Source organism: Chelonoidis abingdonii, chromosome 22, assembly GCF_003597395.2.
Source record: "Chelonoidis abingdonii isolate Lonesome George chromosome 22, CheloAbing_2.0, whole genome shotgun sequence".
NCBI classification, from domain to species: Eukaryota; Metazoa; Chordata; order Testudines; family Testudinidae; genus Chelonoidis; species Chelonoidis abingdonii.
Genome location: NC_133790.1, coordinates 33,519,437 through 33,537,643, shown reverse-complemented (window position 1 = coordinate 33,537,643; position 18,207 = coordinate 33,519,437). Strand labels below are relative to the sequence as shown.

At 51.4% G+C, this 18,207-nt stretch overlaps 1 non-coding gene across 1 annotated transcript; it reads right to left on the bottom strand.

Annotated features, from left to right (window-relative positions):
- Positions 1-5,773: 5,773 nt before the first annotated feature.
- On the bottom strand, positions 5,774-5,846 carry TRNAR-CCU (transfer RNA arginine (anticodon CCU)). Its single transcript has one exon. It is a non-coding gene; the product is annotated as a tRNA-Arg (tRNA).
- Positions 5,847-18,207: the final 12,361 nt, after the last annotated feature.

The following is an 18,207-nucleotide window of genomic DNA, read 5'->3' as shown; positions in this document are numbered from 1 at the left end:
CCGTGCTTGGGCAAAACTGGGATGACTCCCAAGTCATTCTCTTCTTTTAGCTTTCTAATGGAGATTCAGTCCTGCTGGAATTATCATAGCAGCTGGAGGATGCCTTCCCCTCCTCTTTCAGCTCTACTTGCAGAGGCAATAAAGTTAGTTGTGTTTTTCAAATTCACACAAACGCGGGGACCACTGCCACTGTAGCCCAGGAGGTGAGAGGAGAGAAGGCATCGGGTGGGGTGTTGCAGCACCTCCAGAGACATGCAGTCACATTTTCTCAGGATTCTGGGCTTTGACCCGGAGCAGCCGTTTGCCTCTCTGGTCTTTGTAGACTTGCTGATGTAGACGGACTGACTCTCCCTTTAGACAAAACTCAAAGAATGGAATGACCTGGGGAGTCACCCATTTTCGTCCATCGTCCCCGGCGAAACCCACCAAGGTGGCCAGGACACCCAAAACAGCAGATCGCCAATGTAACTGGTAACTGTCATGCACTGCAAAGCAGCAGACGGGATGGGACGGCTTGACCCCAACGCAAAAGGGAAGGGATGTTGTGTGTAGCGCTGCTCAGCACCGCGCTCCCTCAGATCTGGCTGGGTGTCCGCCCCGGAGGACGACTATTTAGAGCACCATTTTTCAGTAGACACCGAGTGACAGGTGAAAAAAAGACTGAATGGCGCTCGGGTGGTTGCGTGTGCTTTGTGCGACCTGCCCCAGAAATCAGGGAAAAGGGCGGCGAATTGATCTTCTGCCGTTGCTTTCACAAGGGAGGATGCTGATGACGACATTGACCCAGAATCACCCATGACAGTTTTTGCCCATCAGACATTGGATCTAACCCCAGAATTCCAATGGGGTGGAGAGACTAACGGGAACTATGGGGAACATAAGGGGGGGGGCTATGGTATAGCTATCTACCCACAGTGCAACGCTCCAGAAATCGACGTTAGCTTCAGTACATGGACGCACACTGCCGAATTAATGTGCTTAGTGGGGCCGCATCCACTTGACTTTATACAGTCTGTTTCCAAAAAATGGGTTCTGTAAAATCGGAATAATCCTGTAGTGGATAAATACCCTGTGATTAACAACTTTGGTGTCCAATTGAAAGGCTGATGGTTCAAACCCAAGTGATGATGGAGGTGTTTTTTTTTTAGTGATGAGAATCCAGTACATTTTAACAGGCAGAAAATCTCCTCAATGCTGTTCTAGCCTCATTGGGCAAGCATAAGTCATACTTTCACCACATGCATTGGTGGTATAGTAGTGCCCATAGCTGCTTTCCAAGCAGTTGACCTGTGTTCAATTCCTAGCCAATACAGTAATGAGTTGTTTTCTCTCCTGGGAAGTGATTTAATTTCAGTCATATTGTATCAGTTTATCAACAGAAGGAGAGAATCAATATCCTGCAGGTCATTCAACACACAATGGAGGAAGAAAGGGGCAGGACTATACAATGAGCTGTTGGAGTTATCCTGGTATTACAATGTTTGGTTTATTTTTTTGAAAAAAACTTCCTTTACTTCCCTCTCCCTTTTAGACTCAGAGCCTTTAAGGTCAGAAGGGACCAATGCTCCACCTTACAGGCCAAAAGACCCCCCTCCCCTCCTGTAAGAAACCCAGGAGGGGAGGCAGCTCTGTGCCGGCCCCTACACCAGGTAGCATATGGACAACCTCTGCTCCCCTCCCCCAATGGGTGTGCAGAGATGTGCCAACAGCACTAAGGTGGCTGCCTGCCCACTATGCCTCTGTCCCTCCGTGCCACTCCTAGAAATGTCCATTCATTGTCCCTGCCCTGAGTATCAATTCCGCAGCTCCCATTGGCCAGGAACTGCAGCCAATGGGAGATCTGGGGGCAGCGCCTGCAGGCAGTGGTGCACGGAGACCCCCAGGCACGGCCCACCTAGGAGCTGCTGATGCAGGGTTGTGTGTACCGGTCATTTTGGGAGCTGCACTGCCCGGGGGAAGCGCCACCCCTCCTGAACCCCAACCCCCTCCCCCAGCACAGAGCCAGCACCCCGCACCCAAATTTCTTCCCATAGCTTTGCTGGTCTTCCTTTCATCCAGAACCATCTTTCTTCTCCTGGGCTGCAAGTAGCCATCCCTGGGAAGCCAGGAGGCAGGCACAGGATTCTACCTCCCAGTAGCCAACCGCACCTCCCCAGGGTTTGCAGAATGAATGGTGGCGCTCTACTAACCCCACTTAGCCGCACTGAGGCGCTTAGCTTCTGCCCTGCCTTCTGCAGATTGACGTTCCTCTTTTTCCCCATTCCTGCCTCACTCCCTCCTTTGGCAAGTCACACAAAGGAGGCCAGCAGGAAGAGCCGGCCTCCGTAGGCCAACCTCCAAGGGCAGAGGAAGCCAAGCCACAAGGCTTCAAAAAGAATGCTGCCAAGATCCACTTCCCCTGCTAATGGCCAAGGCTTTTTCCTCAGCTCAGTCACCACACTGCGAATGCAGGTTTGGCTTCGGGGGACGGGGGGTAGCCATAAGGAGCACAAATGACCCACCAGTGTTTTCCGCAGAAAGCAGCAAACATATATATTAATACTGACAAGCTAAGCCCTCAAAATAAGCGGGGGTTTGGGGTTTCACAACTCCGCACTCAGCATACTTCATGCTCCAAAGACGGGCAGGGCACTGGTTTCAGGTCTCAAGGTAAGTTCCCGGAGCTATGGAAGGTGGCATGAAAGGTAATCTCCTGGCATGAAAATATCAACCCGCAGAGAACCACTGCCAGCGGTCGGGAGGCATTCACGGAGGTACATGGTTAGTGCCTCCGAGACAGCTTTTTTTGAGGCCCTGCTAACCTCATGCCTGCGACTAGAGATGACTTGGCTGTCGTCTGGGTTGGCTCACCACACTTGCTGGGTACGTCCCTGTTGCTCTGAGTGATCGTTGCCTAATAATTAGCAGTCCCAGACACCTTTCTCTTGGGAGCTTTCTGCTCTTCAACCAAGAAATTCCATCCCACAAGCAGTCAGAGTTGGTCCGCCGTTAGTGGGAGGAAGCCACTTCACAGGCTTCAGAGAGCAGAGAGTAGACAAAAGTGAACAGGGGAATATACACAAAACTTTTGACGTGACACAATCATGTACTCCAACACGCAGGGACGGCCAGTAGCGACTGGGAAATTACACCTCAATCTTCCGCCGGCTTCCAACCGTGACCTTTGTGGTTAGCACAACTTTGCTCGCTAATTTACAGCTCGTAACAGTGTCTGGCCCCTCCTTTCATGAGAAATGGCGATACTGGGTCAGAACAAGGTCATCGCAACCGATTATCTGCCACAGTGGCCAGATGCAGGTTCCCCAGAGGGATACTACAGGTTGAGATCCACGTTGATCTCTGATTCCTCACATCCGCATCATCACCTTCTGATACGGCTGAAAACATTCTTACCCATTCCTGGCTATAGCCATTCTGGATCTTACACTCCATTTATTATTCTCAAAGGGGAGACTTTGTGGCCACCTTATGAGAAACATTATATTTGGCATAGCCTTTGTGGGCTAAAAACCACTTCATTGGATGATATGTAGTGGAAATACTAGCGGAAGATAGATAGATAAATATACACGAGAAACATGAAAAATGGGTGTTTCCGATACACCCTATAACAGAGTGGAGTTGTGGGCTATTATCGCAGGGAACCTAAGTGTAGTGTAAAACGATGGCCTATATCCAGTGAACAGGAAGTGTGAGTAACATCAAGAGGGACAATAACATGGGGAAATAATTTGACTTTTGTGTAATGACCATACCCAGTCTTATTCAAGCCTAATTTAATGGTGTCCATTTGCAAATTAAAATTATTACAGTCCTGATGCGGTGTTCTACCCCGCCTAGGCAGAAGGATGGCTGGAGGAAGTCCTGCCCCTCAGACCCTGCTGGGCTTGCTCCAGCTGTGTGTCAGTATAAAGGAGCAACACTGACTCAGTCTGGGTGGCCATTGAGGAAGGGCTGGGTGGAGGCCAGGAGCCGCCCTGACTGCGGGAGATCGGTCCTGGAGAGACGTTGTCAATTGGTGGGAGTCAAATTCTAGGACTGCCAGTGCAGGGAACGGAGCCTGATGGACGACAGCTTCAGGAACAAGGTAGGAATGGCCAGGGAGGCAGAGTGAGTGGTATCTCGTACCCGTGTAAGGTCAGCATGTTGCGTAGGATCCTGGCTGGCTGGGTAAACCGCACTCAACTGAGAGGGCCTTGGGCTGGGACCCGGTGGAGTCAAGTGGGCCCAGTTCCCTAATCCAGCCACTATCCTGTGAAGTGGCCCCTGATCTGGCCTTGGCTTGCAGCCCTGAACCAAAGGGTGCCTATTGACTCACTGACGCAATCCTGAACCCAAGGAAAGCCATGTTGACTCTGGACTTGTGGCCTAAATCTTGAGTTCAAGGACAGTCCATTTCTGATATCTCACATGGTCCATCGCTTACGTGCCCATAATTGCATATCATAACAATATTCTCTATGAAGAATATGGGGTGTAGGGTCACAGCTCTTCTGGAACGGGCAGGGCTGGCAGGGACCAGGGAAGCTAGAGAGAGCTCCTGGCTGGTTGCTGGGACTTGCAGGCTTGAGACCCTGAAGAAGGGTGAAGAACGTGCTGGGGCTGTGGGGAAGCGGCCCGGGAATTGAAGTGGCACTGGTGGAGGAAGTTAAGGAGAGGAAGCAGAAGCTGTTATCTACAGGATCCCTGGGCTGGGACCCAGAGTAGTTGGGCCTGGATCCCAGCCACTCACCACTGGGAAATGGCTGGATTGGGAGACACTTCACCACAACACCCATCTACGTCACCCTGGTAGGGAGAAGCAACAGACACGGCATGGCGGAGCCGAGTCATAAAGAGGATGCTGCAGTACTTGGACTGAGGCAGGCCTGCAAGCAGTGACAGTGATGGACAAGGCACCACCAGGAGAGGGAACACTGAGTGAGCTAATCCCTGACACAAACAGCAGGAGATATCACCCTGGCATCACCCATTACAGGGCCTGAGTGCATGTCCTCCCCTTCCTGGAGATCTCGCCAGGCTCTGCCAAGTGAGGCTCAGCTGATACCACCCAGACATATTAGTGTCCTCAGGGCAACACAGTTGCAAAAGTGAGTAGGGGCGGGCTGCAGCGCACACCACACTTGCTGGCTCAGCCTTGTGCATGCTGGGGTGGCCACCTCCCCGTTAATGAGACCTGGTCCCACCGTCTTCCTGGAGCTCCAGTCTTCCCTGCTGCCATCCCTGTCTGTGTTGCTGTTGTCTGCTCTAGCAGCTGACTGGAAGCGGCGCGTTGGCCCCAGGCCATGTAGCCATGAGGTCTGGAAGGCTGTAAGCAGGAAGAATGGTGCCTTCCTAGCCCACCCAATATTCCATAATATAATTAAGGAAAATATTTCTCAATGAATTCTCAGTAAAAGATCAGAAACAGCCAGTGTCTGCATCATGCTAAGGGCATTGGGATTTTCTTGAAATTTGGCAGACCAACCTAACACACATTTGAACCTCTTCTTTGTATCCAGACAGATCCATTCTCTTTCAGAACAGCCTTGCTCTTCCTGTCTGTTTCACTCGTGGACGTGTGGGAGTAAACACTCCCCTTCACTCTATTCTCAGACAAACACTAGTATTAACTGTTTGCTGCTGAGAGGTTTAGAAGCATTTATTGCATGAAAGATGACATTTCTGGGGGATTGTTCCCAAGATCCAGCACTTTATGTTCAAACATCTCCCAGCGTCCTTAGTGAAAATGAGATCAAGGTTTCTTTGCAGTGTACAAGAATAAAGTTTTTCTTACCCCAGGTGGGACTTGAACCCACAATCTCTGGCTTAGGAGGCCAATGCCTTATCCATTAGGCCACTGGGGCTCTGATAGGCCATTGGAAGGACAGAAATTCCCTCTCATCAATGCACATTCCTCACATTCGCTTGGAAGCCAAATACCCCCTTTCTGCACCTTACAGAAATATCTGCATCCCCTGGCAACTGGGCAGGTCCCTGACAGCGCTGAGCACCACCTTTCTGCCAGCCATCTTTAGAGAAGAACCCCACCCTAGAGTCACCCCTCCCTCCTTCAGCACCTCCATGTCTGTGTCTCTGAGTGACAGTAGGATGATTAGGGGGTGAATCCAGGCTGGAAGGGGGGTAAGGTCGGCCTGTAAGGAGTAACCAGGTGGGGCAGATGCATGGGGAGGCTGTGGACTGCTGGTCGGTTGTTGGGATCTGAGCTCTGGATCAAAGCTGTACAGTGACCTGACACCTAGGGTTATAAGGCCGACATAGTGACCCCCTTACTGGCCTCGATGAACCCCAAACCCTTGTTACTAAGGGCATTTAGGAGTCTCTGTCCTTTAATAACTTCTGGGAGCTCCTCAGCAGGCTGCAGGCATCAGCTGCCTCGTGCCTCACAGGTTAGACTCTTGGTGCTGTGCCAGCCACCCCCTCGCTTGCAGGCCCAGCGTAAGAAGAAGGAGGCCTGGTGCTGGCAGAAGACGGTTTTGATTAATCCACCTCTGTTATGGGCACAGGACACAGAAGCTGTGTCCCTCTGCTGGCTTCTCTTCAGCAGCACCTAGCGGCCCTGGCTCCAGGCTAGCGCCTTGCGAGCTCTGGCACTGGCAGGAAGCGCTGCAGGGTGCTGGGCAGCGGCCCTGGTAAACCAACTGCTTGGTAGGTGTCCTGTGGTATCATGGGTCGTAGTGAGTTCAGCTGTTAATGGAAAGGAGGGGGTTTATGCTCCCCCAGGCAGGGCCGGCTTTAGGAAGTGCGGGGCCCAATTCAAACATTTCGGCGGGGCCCTGGCAGGGATGAGTTAAAAAAAAAACCTTTCATTTCTTCCATGTATCATTTACTTCCATAACTGATAAATAATACAATTATATATTATGTACATTGCATCATATATGCTATAGATTGCTTATTAGACCCCCAGTTCACATGTTGGGTCCAGCTTCTCCCTGCCCCCTCATTGAAGAGGTGTGCAGGGTTACTGCCCTGGAACTGCAGGGCAGCAGTGGACATGGGGCTGGCTGGAGCAGGGCAGGGGCTGACTGGAGTAGGGTCTAGCTGCAGGCAGGGCAAGGGATACAGGGCTGGCTGGAGACGTGGGGTGTGGGGGGCTGGCTTCAGGCAGGGCCGCAGGGGTGGAGCAGGGGTTGGGAGGGCTGGAGAGAGAAGAGTGCAGAACTGGCTGGCTTCAGGCAGGGAGAGCAGAGGGGTTGGTGGGGTTTGGGGCTGGGTGTGGAAGGTGTGCAGGGCTGGTGCTGGGCAGGGTAGGGGTGCAGCAGAGGCAGCTGGAGCCCCGGCCTCTTAAATAGCCCCAGCCTCCCGCTATCCCAAGGCTCTGGGGTTACTTAAAGGACCGGAGCACCCCTGCTTTACCCTGCCCTGGACCTTTTAGATAGCCGCGGGAGCCCTGGAGAATACATGGGCACTGCGGGGTCTGGCGGCTATTTAAGGATGGGGTGCAGAGACAGCGGATCCCTGGCCCTTTAATAGCCCCAGAGCCCCCACTATCCAGGACTTTGGGGCTATTTAAAGGGCCCAGAGCTCCAGCCGGGAGAGTGGGGCTGTGGGGCAGCTTGCCGCCGTCTCTGGCCGGGGCTCCAGCCAGGGCTGCGGGCAGTTGTCGCTCTCCGGTGCGGGCTCCAGCCAGGAGAGTGGGGCTGTGGGCAGCCAAGCTCCCGGCGCGCTTTGGTCAGGGGAGCAGGCCATAGAGAACCCCGGAGCAGACCTCAGTGGCAGTAAGTAAAAATTTCAAAGGGGCCTAAGGTGTGGGGCCCTCTTAGGCGCGGGGCCCAATTCTAGAGAATCGGCTGAATCGGCCTAAAGCCTGCCCTGCCCCAGTGATGCCAGTGAAGGCTCCTCATGGCTCCTCAGGTCTGCTGGGAGCGTGATGTTCCCCTTTTGCCACCTCAAAGGCTCCCTCCTGACACAGTGGGTCAATGCTGGCTGAAGAGTGTGGGGCCTGTACTGCAAAGCTCATTCCCGGCAGCCGTGCTGGCGGTTGGGCTTAATCCTCAAAGCGAGCGCAAAACCTTCAGACGGGAAAGTTTCGCTCCTCTGCCTCCGCCCAACGGCCAAGAGCCTCCCTCCCACTTCCCTGTAGGCTGTGCAAAGCCCTTGGCCTGCCTCATGCCTCTCAGGAAGCGCGGCCATGCTGCCCAAGTCACATCTGCAGCCTGGCCCGCCCCGGCTGACAGCGCGCAGAGCCACGTGAGTCAATGGCAGGTCAGTCGGGAGCCTCAGCTCTTTCCCTGACAGCCACACACACAGCAATCCCTGGTGTCCTGAACTCTCTCTGTTCTCCCGCAGCAGCCGCCTCCCGGTGTGGGTGGGAAAAGGGGACCAGGAAGCAGTGCGGCCTCATTCAGGACAGAGGCCCTCATCATGCCAGGCCTGCCTCTTGCCTTCAGCCCAGGCAGCCAGCAGTGACGGGGAGCTCCCTGGCAGGCTGCCACCTCAGCCTCCTTGCCCAGGCTCTTGGTGCTTTGCTGGTCACTGCCTTGCTGGAAGGCCAGAGGGAAAAGAACAGCACACACATAGCAGAGGATGGTTTCTATCCATTGACTTGTGGGTTATGGGCAGCACTGCTTTTGCTGTGCCACTCTGCTGGCTCTTCAGCCCCCTTGCCACCTAGCCGCACTATCTGGATTAGTGCTTACGAGCTCTCACGCTGGCAGGCAGATGCGCAGGCTGCTAGGCAGCTGCCCCATTCGCAGGATTTTACAGCTTCTACAGAGTAAAAGGGATCGTATTTGGGGTTTGGACCTCATTGGGAGCAGGGTAGATGAGTGCCGGAGACGGGAGCACTTCTTAAACTCTTTTCAGTAAACCCTTCAGCTTGTGGGGGACGAGGTTCAGCCTTGGATCCGTGTCTGCAGCAGGCAAGCGCCTCTGACTCAATCGCCCCCCTCCCCCCCCATATTAGCAGACTAAAACCTGGAACAAATGCACACGCCTTGCAAAGGAACAGGAGCTGGGATCTTGAACAAATGTCAACATTTTACTAAGATGACATTCAAAGACAAAAAAGTGTACGGTACAGTGTTTTGGCATAGAAGTTTCTGGTGATCAGGGAACAATGTACAGATTACCCAGGGGGCACAAAGTTCGGTTTAAGATTGGATGGTGTAAGGAATACATAATCTGCAATAGCCCCGACTGGGGGTAAAAGGTTAACATACAGACACTGAGTTAGGAGGGTATGTTATCCATGTGAGGGCTACGTTCAGGTGTGGAGTATAACGAGTGGATAGGACGATGAGGATGGATTGACACGCATTTGGTGAGTTTTAACGTTCAGTGTTTTTTAATCTTTGCCACAATCTAGGTTAAGCAGGGTTGCTATGAACTCTCCCCTGCCATCTGTTGATCTGTTGTAAAGGCCTTTTGGGGCTGATGTCATTTGCATGGTTACACTCACCCCGGATTGCGTGATGGGAGTGCTTGTCCAAACAGTCATTTCAGCTGCTGTGGGATCCCCAGTCTCTTTGTTATTGGGGCAGGAGTAATACAGTGTATTTTCCTGTTTATTTTGGATCAAGGTCAGAGTAACTGTACCTTGCATTTGAGGCCTGAGAGTTTCACCCTCGTCTGAAAAATAGTCACTATTAAGGGATATGGGTTCCAAAGGCCAAAATCTTGAGAGAGAGGGGTAGCAATAGATATGGATGTTTCCGTCTTCCTTGCTGATTTCCTTTCTGCTGTTCCTAGTGTGTAAAGGCAGAGGCATTTTTGAATCTCTTAAAATTGTTGTTAATGCTGTGGTGCTGAAGTCACTGGCTTTAAGCTTATGCCATTAGATCTCTTTCAGGGTATATTTTGGTCCTGTAGAGGTAAAAGGCTGCTCTGTGTGTGGTGTTATGGGAGGTAGCAAATGTTGGTTGCAGAGGTGGTGCATGTGCCACAAAAGTCATGTTCCCCACCTGCAGTTCCTGAGTCAACTCTGCAAAATTTCCTTGCAGTTTGAGTGGAAAAGAGCATTTTACCCAACTATGAAGTTGTTTACAACTTGCACTGTGTAAGTAAGATTAGAGCCCACCAGCCTAAGTGTGTCTAAAATTTACACTTAAGCATCAATGGATTCAGATCTGTGACATAAAACAGTATTTATAATAGAATTATCAGTAGTTCTATTTTTAAACTAGAGAGAAAAGAAAACCATAAAATCCACATTTAGAAACTTAAAAAGAGACCCACACTAATATTCACTTCTAATTTCTCTTAATTCATTATGCTTTGGAACCCATGTCCCTTGCCTAACGAGATTCATGTAGGTTTAGGTGAGTCCCGAAATCATGAACTGCTAAGTACCGTTCTACTGTCCTTGTTATCCTGGTGATATGAATCTACACTTTATTACTCCTGCCCTAATAACAGAGACTGGGGATCCCACAGCAGCCGAAATGACCCTTTGGACAAGCACCCCCGTTATGCAATGTGGGGTGGGTGTGACCATGAACATCAGCAACAAAAGGCCTTTACAACACAGCACCAACAGATATCAGGGTAGAGTTCATTCTGACCCTGCTTACATCCTCTCCCCAGCCAAGAAATTGGGCTCCTGATAAATACACCCATTACCAACTCATTGGTATGAATGCTGAAGTATGGTTAGCAAAAGTAGCCACCATCTCTGCCGTAGCATCCAGTTTAGCCTTGTTAACACAAGTCAGTGGATTGTTCTCTGTCCATACTGAAACTGAGCACAGACAAGTATCTCGAAATTTCTCAGTGATGGCCCATTTCAAGGCCAAAAACTGCAGCGGTGGATGGATAGCGGTTTCGCTATCAGACAGTCCCAGCTGGCAAAGGCTACGTATAGCTTCGTACTCAGATTTGACTTTAGCATCATAAACATGAGAGCTAGCATGAAACCCTAAGCTTATTACCAGCTTAGATCTGATTCGCTGCCACCACAGGAATCAGTGCCTGTCTCACTCTGGTCTCCCCAAAACCTTCCCTGGGAACCCAAGACTCAGATGCCCTGCAGCTCACAAGAAGGGAAATAACCCACTTCCCTCCTGCTCTTTACTTCCTCCAATTTTCCAGCCCTGGGTAATCTAGGAGATTTCCCGCTTCAATCCTGAAACACAAAACCGAGAGGACATTTACTTCCCCTTCTCCTTTCCCTCCTCCAGTCTTCCCTGAGAGAGATAGTAATCCTGGCACAGAGATCCTATCCCTGCCATAACTAGAAAAGAAAGTCAATCAATTTAAAAAGAAGCTTTATAAAAAGAGAAAAAAAAATATCTCTGTATCAAGTGACAATAACAGGGTCATTGCTAAAAGAAAAATATGAATAAACAGCCGTATTCAAAAGAAACAATTTAAACATTCCAGCAACCACACACCGTAAATACAAAAAAACATATAAAACTATGTTTGCTACTTTGTGTACTTACAACTGGGAACAGAGATTAGAACTGAAGACAGAAAACCTCTCATAGCTGAAAGCCAACAAAAGACACAACCCAAATTCCGTCCCTGAGTTTTTGAAAAAATCCAGTTTCCTGATGGCCTCTGTCAGGTTGGGTTCCCTTTGTTAACCTTTACAGTGAAAGAAACATTACCCTTAGCTATCTATTTATGACAGCTACAGATTTACATTGCCTCCACCTCTGGTACGGACTGCTCCCAGACCCCCAACTGGCATCAGCATGCAGGATAAAGGGTAGTTTGGGTCAGCAAGGCTAGACTGGCACATGATCAGCAAATAATGATTCCCGTAAGCCCTGTACATCTTCATCCGCCATGTCCAAATGGAAGAAAGGACCCCCCTAGCGAGGCACACCAGATCTGTGGGACTGAGTGTCATGTCCAGCCAGCCCTGCCAGAGCTGCTGGGAGAGAGTTCCTCCCCAGCAGCCACCAGAGTGCGTAGCAGTGGGGGAGAGATGTCTCACTGGTTCTTAGATGACTGTAGAGGAGCAGGGGAGTTTTTCTTCCCCTGCAGCTCAACCTCCACCCACCCCCACTTCTGCTCTAGTCGATCCTATCTTGCACCTCAATTTCTCTTTTCCTGGCCTTGTTCCAGAGCCCCACAGCCCAATCTCTCCCTAACCCTGAGCCCCTACTGCACCCTGAACCTCTCATTCCAACCCACCCCACAGCCTGCACCCAGAGCCAGTGCCCTCAGCCCCTGCACTCCACCTCTGTCCATGTAGCCTGATTAGGTAACTAATTAATTTGGAAATGATGAAAATTAATTTATTAGCTTACATTTATTAATTGAGATGCAAAGTACAATTGCATTACGGCTATTCAAAGATACACATGGCATTATATGCAACAAGTTGTGGTTAATACTCACACCCTTCTTAACCTGGTGGAAGAGACACAGGACAGCCTTGCAGTTCAGGTCTCAATTCTTGAGTAAAAGATGCAGTGCTTAGAAAAAGCTAGTTTACTGGGTTTACTTGTTATTAACTTAAAATAAAACTTAATAAAAAAGAAAAAAAACTTAGGGAACGAGCTGACCTAGTCCCTGGAACTTAAATTAAGACAGTAAACCACTGTAGTAGATAGAGAAGAGTGGAGGAAGTAAGTCATGATAGACGAGAAGTCCTAGCGAGTGGGTTACCTCTTTATAGGGCACAAGGCCGGAAATCTCCTCCCTATCCCAAATTTCATTCCTACCCACAAACATAGGTACAGTTACTCTATAGCTAGTAGTTTGCTGTTGATGAATGTACAATGCACATAAGTTCCTGTGGTGTACTGTTAAGTCTGTGGGTACAATACTGGAAAAAACCTATGCCATTCTCCATTGTGATTGGTCTAGGTAAAGGTCTTAGACAGGCGGGGTACTTATCTTTTAAGTAACAAGAAAGGTCATTTGCTTCTGAGTAAAGGTCACAATATAGATATGCTCACTTGCCTTAGCTTAACATACAGGTAGCCTGTAGTTCTCAAAGTCATGGCCCCACCCCTCTAATCTATTATTGCTCCCGCTGGACTCTCTCCAGTTTGTCCACATCCCTTCTCATGTGGGTCCCAACCCAAAAGTACTCACATTTCACCCAATGGCCCCCAAGCTGCTTTAATAGTAAATAGGGTGCTGCCATGGTCAAGTCACTCGAGCTCCCAGTGGAGCCTGCTGGCAGAGAACAAGGTGAAAATTAGCCAGGACTCGCTCAGTCAATTCCTGCTCCTAGCAGTGGTATCGGAAAGCTCCAAGATCGCTCACTTCCCTTTCCTCTCAGCTTCAGCCCAGGGTTACAAATGCACAAACCATTGGATTCCCCCTGGCCAGGGTGTGGGGCTGCTCGAGGGGATGGACTTGCACACTTGGGAATTAGTGCAAGACATACAATTTCAATTTCTCTTAGAGAATTGAGGGAAATTATATTTGGTAAATCTTATTTAGTGAAAGGAAAGCTGCAGTGACAGCCTGCCTGGGTGCAAACATTTCCTCCTGGGAGAAACAAGAAGTTAGAATTAGACATTTACACATTTGTTCAAGTGGCACAGGTTTAATTGCTTCGTGTAGGTGTTTCAGGCTGTGACGTTTTGGTTAGGGGTTGTTGTTTTTTAGTTGAATGAAGCTTTTAATTGACATTGCTGGATTGAATGGCGACCCTGCAGCACCAGTTTTGACATAGATCTGCATATTTTATACAGATTTGCCCAGTATTCAAGGATTCAATTCCTTTATAGGAGGTTTTAGTGGTCAGGCTTATTTATTTTATCATCCTGCTGTAGCACACCTTTTTGATAAAATGTTGAAATTATTATTAATTTACAGCATTCATTAGTTTTTCTTAATGTTTAGGTTTTAAATTAAGCATTGTTTTTGGTTTCAATTTTTCATTTAGGTTTTGGATACTGATAGGATCTTTAAGAGAACTTTGGATTTAATACTAAAATTTGGACAGATTTAGATTATTTAAAACAAACCCTGTTTACTATTTTATTTTAATAAAGGTTGTATTGCTGTAAACCCTGGTCGGGGGGAGAGGAGATGAGCCTGGGACCCAACCACCAGAATCTCTGGCCAGAGACCCCAGATACCCTTCAGAGCCCCACCAGCCAGCGAACCCCCACCAGATTTTTTACTGCCAGGCTAGGAATCCCAAAGGGTTCCCCCAGGACCGGCGCTAGAGTTTTTCGCGCCCTAGGCACATAGCCATTTCGCTGCCCCGCGTGCCACTCCCGTGGCACTGGTGGAGCTGCCACAGCCATTTCTGCGGAGGGTCCGTTGGTCCGTGGCTCCGGTGGAGCTGCCGCAGCCATGCCTGCAGGAGGTTCACCGGAGCCGTGCGGGACCAGCGGACCATCCGCAGGCATGCTTGCGGCAGCTCCACCGGAGCCACAGACCAACGGACCCTCCACAGGCACGACTGTGGCAGGTCCACCGGAGCCACCTGCCGCATCCCACCCAGCAAAATGCTGCCCCCCGAAAATCCTGGCGCCCTAGGCGATTGCCTAGTTTGCCTCAATGGAAGCGCCGGCCCTGGGTTCCCCCCACCAAGAGCCCCCACCAGCCAGGGACCTCCCCAAGTGGACCCCAATTGGGAACTCACTGCCTGCCTGGGATTCCCCCACGGCCTGCCTAGGACCCCCGCCTGCCCTTCAGCAGAAAGATAAGACATGTCCATGCCCTGTCACTAGCAAATAGTGGTCACCATGGATCCATCCCAAGGTGGCTACATCTTAGCAATGTGGGAAGCCGCCCCTCACAGAGGCCATTTGTCATGGGGTTTGGGATACTTCTGGACCCACGCTGCACTCAGAGTGACTTCCTCATCCTGTGACAGCTGGAGAAAAGCAAAGGGTCCAGCCAACTCTCCTGTTACCAGCTGGGAACCAGTGATCCCCAAACAGGAAGAGGCTTCTGGCTTTGATGTGTATTAAATATGTGGCTGGTCTCTTTCTTTGGCAAACATTTTAACAAAGATAAAGGGGGGAAGAAATGATTCTCCAAGGAGAGGGGAAAGACAATCACTGGGCAATTTAACCCTCTGCAACATCCAGGATGGAGAATGATTCATGGCAACAGGTTCATTGGAAGGAAGAAGTTGCTGGGATTTAGAAACACGGGGAACAGCCCCAAACCTGAGAGGATTTTTCATTGATATTTGATAATGACATAGAAAGAGGGGAATCCTGAGCTTTGAGATCAATGTTCAGAAATGAAAGAGAGAGGGTGGAAAATCTGAGTGATTTTGGATCCATTTTTGCCAATTATAGAAAGGAAAGTGTAAAATCGGAGGGATTTTATATCAGTTGTTGGTATGAGGTAAAGTCTGAGTGTATTTCACATCAATATTTGATAAATGAATAGAGCGGAAATGGGCAACATCTGCAAATATTTTATATCCATGTTCAAGAATCTGAGGAAAGGTGTAAATCTGAGATTTTCTTTGTGTTTTATCATTAGAGAGATGGGGAAACAATCTCAGAGCATATTCAATTAGAAATAGACAACTAGAGAGAAGCGGGGCAAATGTTTAGGATATTTTATATCAGTCCTTGAGATTTGCAGAGAAAAAGTGTCACAAGGTAAGCAATTGATAACATGAGAGAAAAACACCAAGATCTGAGGAGATTTTATGTTGCTATTAAATAACTAGAGGGAAAAGGGGGACTGTTTGACTGGATTTTATGAGACTATCCAACACATAACCAGAAAGGGATGGTTCCCCACTGCCACCATTCACATGGGCAGCAAGGAGCCCTTTGAGGAGCTGATTTAAGAGGGCAAGGGGGGGCACGAGCTGGAGCTGGAAGGCTTCTTGGACAAAGGAAGGGGGCAGCAGCAGGTGATGGGCAAGTGACTGGCAACTGAGGGCCGGGGGAAACTGTGTTGGTAGTTTGGGGTCAGTGGGGGGGATTGGGAAACGGGTCTGGGCAGTCTCCATGGGGGACACATGCTCTTCGCGTCCCCGCCCTGGCAGGGAACGGGCATCTCATCCCAGCCCCACTCCAGGGGCAGCCACGTTCTGGGGAACGACCCAGGGCAACAATTTCCCACCTAAACAAGGACAAATTGCTGCAGATAAAATGGGTGGGAAAAACTGCCACATGGGAGAGATTTTAAATGGACACTTGAGAAGTATGGAGAGAACAGGGCAATATCGGGGGAGATCAGAGAGCGGATCATTGGGGGGAATCTCCCCGGATTTTATAGCCACGTACGATAACGAGAGAAAGGGGGGAAACTTGACAGACTTTGTGTGTGGGAGGAAGCGGCACAAACAAGGAAGGATTCAGTGAACTTACCCCGCCCCCCATGGGGATTTCCTGGCTGCACAGAAATAGTTCAAATTTCCCGCCCCAGTGACCTTCCCCCCCGAGCAACCCCGACTCCCCTCCGCCCCCCAGCTCAACCCCCCTCCCCACGTCTGGATTTTGTCATTTAGCCCCCCCCAATTACAGAGTAGAAGAAATGTTAAGATAAGAGGATAGGAAGGAAAACCTGTACCACAAGCCGAGAAACAAAAAAGACACAGGCCATCCACATCTAGTCGTAACAACCCAACAGCTCCACAGCCGATGTGGCGCAGCGCCGGGGAGTAGCACATTGCTACGGCGAAGCGATTTCTCTCCGCGCTCCTCCCTCCCTGCCGGCCCCCAAGGCTCCGCCCCCCCGCGGGTCCGAGGCAGCTGCGTGGCTTCTCCCAGTCTCCGGCGGGCAGAGTCAGTTTCCGCCTCCCCCCAAGCGACCCTCCCGGCCGGGGCTGCCCAGGCGGCGGAGCCCAGCTGGCTGAGAAGCCCCCGGGCCGGGCCACCCGCACAGACCCAGGGAGCAAGCAGCGGCTCGAAGCCGGCCCGGCTCACACGGAGGCGGCCGCAGGCAGTTTGGTTCACAACCACGTCACTCCGCCGCCCCGGGCTCGCCAGTCATTGGCGCACACTTACCTGCTGAACCCCTCCCTCACCTGGTGCTGGGAGAGGGGCGGAAGGGCCCCGGGGCAAGGTTGGTGAGATGTAAGTTGAGTTGCGTTTCCCGGCTTGGGCCTGCGCAGAAACGGAGGGCGGGCTGGAGTGTGATCAGACTGCTTGGTGTGGCGACGGTGCGGCTGCTCCAGGTGGAGCGAGGAGCCGCCGCGCGCGGAGCGCAGCGATGGTCTGTGCGGGGACCCATTAACCCTGCCCGTGCCCGGCTCGCGGGCTCCGGCCCCCCGCTGCCGGAGCTGCCAGCTTCCAGGTACGGGGCGGGACCGGGCGGTGGACAGTCTGCCCCAGTGTACCGGGGGCGACCCGGCATTCTCGCACGCGCACGCTATCCTGTCCCTGGCGCCGCGCCGCGGGGGGGCTCGGAGCTGTGCCCCAGCGGGAACCAGCGCCCCGGGCCCCGGCCAAGCTTGCGCCTGGGGTCCCAGGGGCGGGTCCCGAGGGGAGGGACCGGCCCCCAATGGGGGTCCCTGCGTGGGGCTGGGCGGGGGCTTCTTTGCGAGGTGGAGAGAGAGTGCGACCGGCGCTGGCGTGGGCGAGACCTGGGAAAGGGGCGGCTTGGCAAGTGTCGGTGCTAGCCAGAACGGAATGGCCGGGGAGCAGTAGGGGAAGAAGATTCCGGGAGCCGCCTTGAGGAGCGACGGAGAGAAGACGGGGCGCGAGATCCCCATCGGATTTCCGCTGCTCCCTCGCGTGGGAGGACCCCACTCGCTCTCAGTCCTGCCACTTTCTCTCTAAGGACAAGATACGAGCAACAGCCAGGGTGACCCCTCTCACATCACTCCCTGCGGTTCCCTGTCTCGCTCCCCTTTTGTGTCCAATTCTCTCTCCATATTCACTAATGTCAGTTCAAATCTCAGGTATTGAGGGTTCCCCCGCAATTTTTCCGTGCAGTGATGGTCCCTTGCTTGTAGCGTGGGATTCTTCCCTAATTCACCTGAAGTGAATTCCTGACTTCTGGGCCGGGCTAGGGGCCGCCCTGAGACATGGGACAACTTGGGCTGGGGGAGGGCTTCTTGCTCTGGCAACGTGGCAGGGAAGACGCCGGGGAAGGAAAGAGAGAAGCAAGCCTCCCATGGAGACGCCTACGCCCCAGATTCCCCAGCCCCAACCAACTCCCCATTCTTTCCTGCAGGCCACCAACCTGCTAGTACACGTCCTCGACCGCCACAGCCGCGACTTTCACAGTCACAGGACCAGTGAACCTTTGACTCCAAGCTCATTCTTTCCCCGGTGAAACCACATACCCAGGGCTCCTGCGGCCAATGTGAACTGTAGGCAAGAAGAATCCATTTCGCATTCTGTTGTTGATGTCAGAATATCACTGTTA